This window comes from Notothenia rossii (genome assembly GCF_949606895.1).
Source record: "Notothenia rossii genome assembly, chromosome: 11".
NCBI lineage: Eukaryota > Metazoa > Chordata > Actinopteri > Perciformes > Nototheniidae > Notothenia > Notothenia rossii.
Window position 1 is genome coordinate 26,623,344 of NC_136910.1, and position 8,309 is coordinate 26,631,652.

The 8,309-nt window shown below is 38.8% G+C and overlaps 2 long non-coding RNA genes across 2 annotated transcripts; one reads left to right on the top strand and one right to left on the bottom strand.

The window, feature by feature from the left end:
• The first annotated feature begins 4,753 nt into the window (after positions 1 to 4,753).
• Positions 4,754 to 7,064, top strand: LOC307023511. Its single transcript, XR_013803724.1, has 2 exons — positions 4,754 to 5,727; positions 6,286 to 7,064. It is a non-coding gene; the product is annotated as an uncharacterized lncRNA (long non-coding RNA).
• Positions 6,619 to 7,504, bottom strand: LOC307023512. The gene is made up of 2 exons (XR_013803725.1): positions 7,421 to 7,504; positions 6,619 to 6,898 (listed from the first exon to the last, which is right to left on the bottom strand). It is a non-coding gene; the product is annotated as an uncharacterized lncRNA (long non-coding RNA).
• Between the last annotated feature and the right edge of the window lie 805 nt (positions 7,505 to 8,309).

An 8,309-nucleotide genomic window follows, 5' to 3' on the forward strand; every position in this document is an offset into this window, starting at 1 on the left:
AAGAGAAAAGAAAGGAGAGAAAGACAAGAGAGAGGGACTAAAGGGCGACAGTATGTCACCCAGTTTTTCAAAGAAAAGGTGGGTGTGGTCCAAGGGCGCCAGAAGCTGGGGGGCCAAGGCCTCCCCACTTCACAGCCCTGACCCATAGTTTCGCAGCAGCGGATGCCGCGGAACACTGTACAGATCCCGTTTCAATAATTCCCCTCTACTCTAAAGTCGCATCTAAAACGCGATCTGATCTGGCTGTGTATATTTTGTTATTTTTGATTGTTATATTCAATCTCATTAGTGACAGGCATTTTTTAAGCTTGTAAAGGGAAGATGACAGCTTGCCTCTCACTCGCCACTCTGCTCTTCCACAGCGCCGCTTCCCCCTCCCCCAGCTGAAATTATGAATGTAAGGCGTATAGTAATCATAGATAACACGGCAGGGTCCGTTACAGTTTGTTTTTATCTGATTTCAAATAAACAAAGTTTTGGCTTTCAGAATATTAAACTTGTTTCGGCAAATTCAGATGATAAATACAACTTTGAAGCTTGTAACGGCATAATTACAAGCGGAGAACGGAGTAATTTAACATCACAGCAGGCATAAGAACAGCCAGTGTTTCTCGTGAGTGTTTTCCCCAGGGAACAAACACAAACACACATGCGTATACACACACACACTCACGAGCTTCCCCCAGACCAGCAATCCAAACGGAAATATCTTCCCTCCGTTACTACTTTGATCATTTGCTCCGAGTACAAAACAATCCTGATATCATTAGAAAGCTAGGAATCTCCTCTTTCCAACAGTGTATACAACTCAAAATGTGTCTTCGGGTCAATGCAACTGATTTCGATGGAGCAGGTCACTTTGCATTAGGTAAAATACAGCAGGCAGACATAACAGGAAGAATATGTACATTTTAATCCAATCAAATAGGACATTGTCACACCATTCAAATGAATCCATGTACATTACAACCAATAAAAAAGCTTAGATTAGTTTATTTGTTACTTTGTTTATGTTATTTGTTACGTTATTTGTTACGTTGTTCTGTGTGTGCCGTTAACCTAGAATCTAGATAAACTTGCAAACATGTCAGAAGAACCAGTGTATAAGAAAACAAAATACAGTCTAAACTAAAATTCAACAACTTCAATGTCACATCCCTGACATCCACAACTCCGGAGCCTGGTCCTTAAACCATAGAACCAGCACAGCCAGATGAACCCAGAAGCAGCAGCTCTGCGGCCGCAGAGACTGTCAAAACCGTCGCCGCCGGCATCGTTGAACCGAAACAGGCTGGGTCCGACTGCATGGAGGTCCATGAGTGGCTGAGATGTGTCTGTTAGCTAAGCGTATTCCATTGTAAATAATAATTGTTATGTTTTTTTTTTACTAAGCTGACATGAAGTACTGTTAATATCTATACAGGTTTTTAATTTCACTCGTCTTTTAGCTGACATTTTATAAATGCAGGTATTTTTTTAGCAGCTATTCAAACTAAATCAGTTGTCCCTCGCCCTGATGCCAGGACCAACAGATCCATCTTTAGGCTCAGCAGCCCTGTCCCCCCATAGGCCTAATGCTGAACCTAAACCAGCTTTTCTCCCAACTGAAGGAGGTAAGCAGCATTGTGTTGAATGCCACTTAACATATCTGAAGGGAGGCTGGAATACAATATATATATATATATATATATATATATATATCAAAACAAAAAGCTAACATCTCATTTCAATTACACATTTCAAACACAGTATTTTTCCACATATTTAAATTATATTTATTTGGATTTATGCATTCATGTTGAGAATGTTCCATTAAAAAATATAATTATTAAAAATGCATTTACACCATAAAAGATGACAATTGAGATATATTGTCAGGAATGTTAGTTTTATATCAAATAGTGAATTATACTGCAGCAGAATGCTGCACGTCTGCACAGTGTTATATTTTCACAGCTCAGTGTCAGTAAATGTTGTGCGGTTAGTATTGGACAACAAGATAGATGCAAGCCTGTACAGGTAGAGTTATTTAAAGCATACATGACTGGGTTGGGTTCTGGAGGTGTGGTTACAGCAATTGTGCTTAGCTGGCGTGGCCTTTAAACACATTTACTACCCAATAGCATTGTGAGGCTGAACAAAAGGACCTTTTGACTAATGTAGTCTTTTAAAAAAACAAAACATTTACTGACTTTTTTAGGATAGCTTAAAGTAATGTTGTAAAATTACAACCGGGGGCCTTACAGGGTTAACGGCTATTGTTTATTGTTATTTACTTTAAAATGTTTATTCTTAACCAATAATTTAATAAAAAAACTCTTATTTAAATGATGTGTGTGTGTGTCTGTATTCCTGATGATACACTGAGAGAATGAGCTCATAGTGCTGCTGATCACTATAAGCTAAACAGTCTGTATATTGCATTACATTTGTATAATGTAAGCTTTGTTGATACTTTGCAAATAATTGTTAGATATACTGAATATTATTTGATCTATTCCACCACTTAAAGGTGGGGTGGGTCATTTTGGAGAAACCAGCTTGAGTGCGCCAGAATTTGAAAATACACAGCCGGAAAAAATCTGCCACTTCCTTACAGAGCCCCTCCTCCAACACACGAACGCGCACATGACCAATGAGGGCACGAGATAAGTTTGTGCACAGATGGAAGGCTGACAGGCAGGTAGGCAATCCAGTTATTTTAGCCGGGCCGGCTCAGATGATTGGTCTTGCTTTTTACAGTACTACGGCTTCCACAGATGACATTTTTTTATGGATTTATTGTCAAAGCACTTCAGATATTCATTGCTATCGGGATGTTAAGAGCATTCCATGGAATATAACAAAAAGTGTATCTCGAGCCGGTTTCTCAAACTTACCTTCAACACCTTTACTCCCGAATAATGTAGAGGTGTGTTGTAGGTGCCTTAAATAACCCCTTCTTTTCTAGTGAGATGTATTTTTATCATATAATAGTGATTTCAATGCCACCCCAAAATGATCACTGGTTCCATCCTGGCCACCCCACTGAAAATGTCCTGGCTCAGCCACTGGTTCTTTGGCGTGCAGTTATGACGCGCCGAGGCTCCTTCAGCTTCATAAACGGACGCAAAGAGCTTTCAACTGATTGCAATGTGTTCCCATCGGCGGCGGTATTTGACGCTCAGGGAAGCACCGCATCGGTCCATGTCGGTGGCAGTTAAAGGCAATGTGGGCGTCCATTCCCATTGGATAACGGAGGATTTTACACCCGGAAGTAAGTATTCTCCTTACTGTCGATTAATTTTACAGTGATATCTGCACTACTCATCAACTCAAACACACCAGATTATCCTTGTTAATTACACAACATTGATTGGTTTAAATTGTGTACAATGCTTTTGTATTTTTCCCCTTCGATTCAGAGAAACAAATATTTTTTCGGAGTTTAAGATTGCCGAAGACACTACACTACCCAAAATCCTCAGCTATCGTTCCGCTTTGCTCGACAAACCCAAGCCCCCAGGAAGTGCGCCGGACTCTGTGCCCAACATTCGTTGTGTCCAAACTGAGGTACTGCAACATCCGTATCAGTCCGTGACGTCACCCGGCCCAAAACTACTTTTTCCCATTGACTAACATGGGGAATATAGAGAGGCGAAGTCCCTCCCTTTCCGGTGGACCTCCATGGGACCTTATTTCGGAAAAATTATGTATTGAAGTCAATGGCGACAGAAAAGTTATATTTCGATCCCGTTTGAATTGTGCCACAAATCACACATATGATGTTTGTCAATTTAAAAGATAATTTTGCAAGTAAAAAATCAAAAGTGTTGCCGTTAAAACCGTGAAGTAAGGCTTTTTTTTGTGTGAAACCGCTCAATGAACTACATCTCTGGTCTCGCACAACAACACACGTCACCAAGGTGGCCGTCACTACGGAAAATTACCAATCTGGTACCACTACAGGTTTTTAAAGCTCCGTTGGATGCTACACAATCAGATGCTGTTGGTACCTGTACATGTGGATATATATGTAAATGGTAATCCTTGTAATTTTTGCTGTATGATGTCCTTTTGTTGTTCTGTTGTTTATGTTTTTATGTCTTCATGTGGAACCTACTGCGGCAGGTCTCCCTTGAAAAAGAGATCAATGATCTCAATGGGATTTCACCTGGATAAATAAAGGTTTTGAATTTAATTTAATTGACTACTGTAGTAGTATTAATGATCCCGCTTCAATCACATTAGTATGCATGAAAAGTGACAGGTGGGCCCGCCCTCAATTATGCTAATGAGATAAGTCCCGCCTCCCTTTGTTCGAGGTGGATGTCACACGTAGGTGTGAGATCCTTTGATGTGAGGGGTGAGTTGTCATCACACGTAGGTGTGAAATGCCCCCCTGTGTAGCGCCTTTGTTGTCTAATCCTTTGATGTGAGGGTTGAGGTGTTATAACCAAGCGGCAAACTCTGTGGAAGAGCCGGGACGCCAATACGGAAGAGGCACACACTGCAGTTCATATATTGGCCGATAGGGACTGACTGCAGAAAGGAGCAATTTCCATAGACCCCCATGTTAAAATGCCCAACTTTACAGCAGAAAAAAACATGTTTCTTCCCATGGATGCAATAAATATTATTATGAATATAGTTAGATTCCACTTTCATGATTATGGATCTGTGAGTGAATTGTTTTATAACACGACCCTTTTATTTATATTAGGTCTTAAAGTTTTTGCATAAATTAGGGCGTGGTCACATTGAGTGACGGCTCTGTGAAGTGACTGCTGCTGTTAGCTTCTTGTCTCTCTGCTAGCTGCTCCGTGAAGCTATAGGCACTTTGCCTGTTCAGCTCATCCAGGGAATACAACTTGCCCCCGGCCGTGTTTGTTTGTTCTTCATGCTTATATATCGGACTATTGTGACTCGCTCTGCGGTTGAAACAGACGGTGCATGAATGCGGTAAGTGGAATTCGAGTACTTATTAATGTGTTAATGATTTTAATCAGCTACGTAATTAATGTTACGGCTTGGGTTAGCGTGTAAGCGAGTGGTAGCTACATCGGTGCCAACGATGCTAATAGTAGCCTCCAAGTTAAAATCATAGACTATATTTATAAAGGTTAAAACGAAATAGACAAGTGTTAAGTGGGATAATACTGTACAACAAACGGCTTCTGTTTGAGGTTGATAAAATAAGGTTATCCTTGTAACTTAGAGAGATGATTATTATGTAGGTAGGAACTGTATGCATCACTAAGGTTAATTTAAATTGGCTATGCTCAAGTATGTAGACAAGCTAATGTCGAAGTAGTGTATGTGAAATCAACCTCACAACAAGATGTGTGTGTATATTACAATTATTAATGTCATATTTCAAGATGATTACTTAGATATTACAATATGGTTGGTTGAGCTGTAGTTCATTATTGAGCTTACACGTTAACATCACAGTCATCTGAAGAACAAACCCAAACCTTGTTGTTTTTATGAATTGCATTACCAAATTGGTATCAAATAAAAAGTAAGCATTGGTAACACAACTTCCAAAGTTACAGTAAAATAAAAAGGACCCTGACTCGGACAATACACAATCCAACATGTTCATCAGAAGAGAATCAGTTATATTGTTTGTACACATGGTACTTTGCATATCTGTTTGTTTAAGGTGTCCAGGTGATGCAGACAGGCTGGACCAGAGCGTGAGAGACAGAACTGGACTCCTCACAGCAGTGAACTTCAGCACAGGTACAAATACTATTTTTTTCATACTGTACAAAGAACCAAGAAAGTATTGACTTTAATACACTGATATACATTCCATTAAACAATACTAGATCACCTACACATCAGTGAAGTTGAGGGTTTTTTCTGTGCAAAAAGTTACATTTAGATGTTAACAAGCAATATGATTTTGTCAGCTTTCTAATTTAATGTATTAAAGGCAAAGATATTTAACACATAGTGAGAACTGCTACTATTTATCTCTCAATATTGTCTGTAAAAAACGCGGTAAAAGTTATTCTTTCAGTGAGACAACAGAGCAAGCTTCTACAGTTGCACTACGTTTTGATAACAGTTCAATATTATTTTGATAATAACATATATTTATTTCAATGTTAATGAACTTCATACTTTTCATTCATAATCTGATTGTCTTTGTAGCTCACTGTTGAAATAAAAAAAAAACATTACAATTACAAAATAATTATATCTACAGCCCCTAAACACACAAACACACCGCTTTCATAAATAACATACTTGTTCTGCAATAATACGTTTTATGTTTCCTGTCATTTTTGTTAGGAAAGGACATGCCTGAAAGACACAACATTTTCTCCTTCTCTGAGGGTCAAATAGAACATCCAAGAGGAAAATTAAAAGCTGATGCTATGAGATTTTAAGACCAGAACACTAAAAAACTACTTTTATTGTAAAAACAGTCAGCTGATCGAATGCACCTATTTCCACATCTACACTCCATCAGCTGATTATTTCTATTTGCCTCGCTTTATGAGCTTCACATCACTTGTGCCTTGTACCGCAGAGTTTGCAACGTCACAAATAAATGGGGCCAATCTTCAGTCAGATGTGAATGTGTAATCTAACATTTTCAGTAAGAATAATGGACAAAAGGAGTGCAAATACAAATACAATTTATTGAAATGTGAACCAAAACTTAATCAAACATGTTTTAAATAAAAAGCACATATGGACAGAAGGTGTAAAACTATTCAAGTAAACACATTTAGTCAAATAAAGTGACAGACTAGGCCTGTGCATTTGGTATCAGCTTTGCCCAGCATGGGCTCCTCCATCAGTCCTCTCCAAACCAACAGACAGGACGTCCATCACACGGAGGTTTCTCCCTGAAGTCTCTGCAGCTTTCTGGACACCACGCTGTCTCAATCCGTCCACACTGAATATGAGAGGGGGAAAATGAAAATAACAAATGCTTTAGACAATAAGAAACATAAAGTTGACTGTTGAGTTGCTCAATTTTTTTAGATTGTCAATACTATTACTGTATAACTAATGTTTCAGGTTAAGAGGCAAATTCAAATAAAGATTGGTCTTTAAATACATGTTGTCTTTTGAATTGTTTGTCTAAAGTCAAGGATCTAGAACTGGTACTTAGTTTTAATGATACAGTCTGGTTATTATGCTGTTTGGAGGAGGCCTCACAGGTAAGAGCACTAACTAGCTACCATCGTATGTACCTTAGCTTGACTTAAATGTATTAAACGTATAATTAAGTGATATCAAAATATAACTAACTAATGTCATGCAAACATATTAATATTTGCTTGATTCCAGTGTTGAATTTAGCACAATTGCATACAAACGTTAAGGGATTTTAAGATTCTGAAGTATTATGCTAAAAACTCAATAACTTAGATTATTATTTATAGTTTTGCTGAATAGTTTCATGTCCGCTTACCTTAGAAACGTAAAATGCCACGGCAGTGTGCAGATGGGGAGCATGTTAGCTTAGCTTGGTAGCTTCAGCCGGCTCTGGAACTTTTAGCTCGGTGGCAGCAGGTCACACCTCGGCTCCGCCTCTTTGCCCTTATTTGGACCAGGCTGGAGAAGGCGGGAGTTGAACTCTGACGTCACTGTCGAGCCTTTAGTGGCCGACTCCGTCTACTAAGGGCTTCTCGGCAACTCTGCAGAATCCTATGGGTGACGTCACGGACCCTACGTCCATTTATATATACAGTCTATGGTTATAACAGGTAGGTGTGATTTCACACCGATGTGTTATAAGCCTTTGATGTTAATCTATGTGCTGATTAAAGCAGTCTCTTTGAAGTTGTGCGTGAGACTGTCTGGCCCCTGTCCCCTCAGAGTCCTTTGTTGTCGAATCTAATTAGCCTTTGATGTCTGTCCTTTGATGTCGTCCTTTGATGTGAGGGTTGAGGTGTTATAACAGGCAGGTGTGATTTCACACTGGCATGTTACAAGCGAGACTGTTAACTAATGTAGCAGTAGTTTAACTACAAGGAAGTCTCTTTTTATGAAGAGGGTATTCATATTCATTTAAAAAGATCTTATATAGGTTTTAATATGAATGGTGATAACTAAGGATGTTCTCTTTAGTTGTAGGGCTTGTGAACTAGTGTGTAAATACTTTATTAACTATAAGAAAGTCTCGTTGAAGAGGGTAATACTAATTTAAAATAGCCTGTTGTCCCCATGATCTTGTCTTTTTTATTGTGTAATTACTTCACACAACTATAAGGAAGCCCACTATGAAGTTATGTGAGGTTGTACTGGAGTAATATTATAATTTGCTGTATGCAAAAAAGAGAAGTTGTTGATGTTATAAC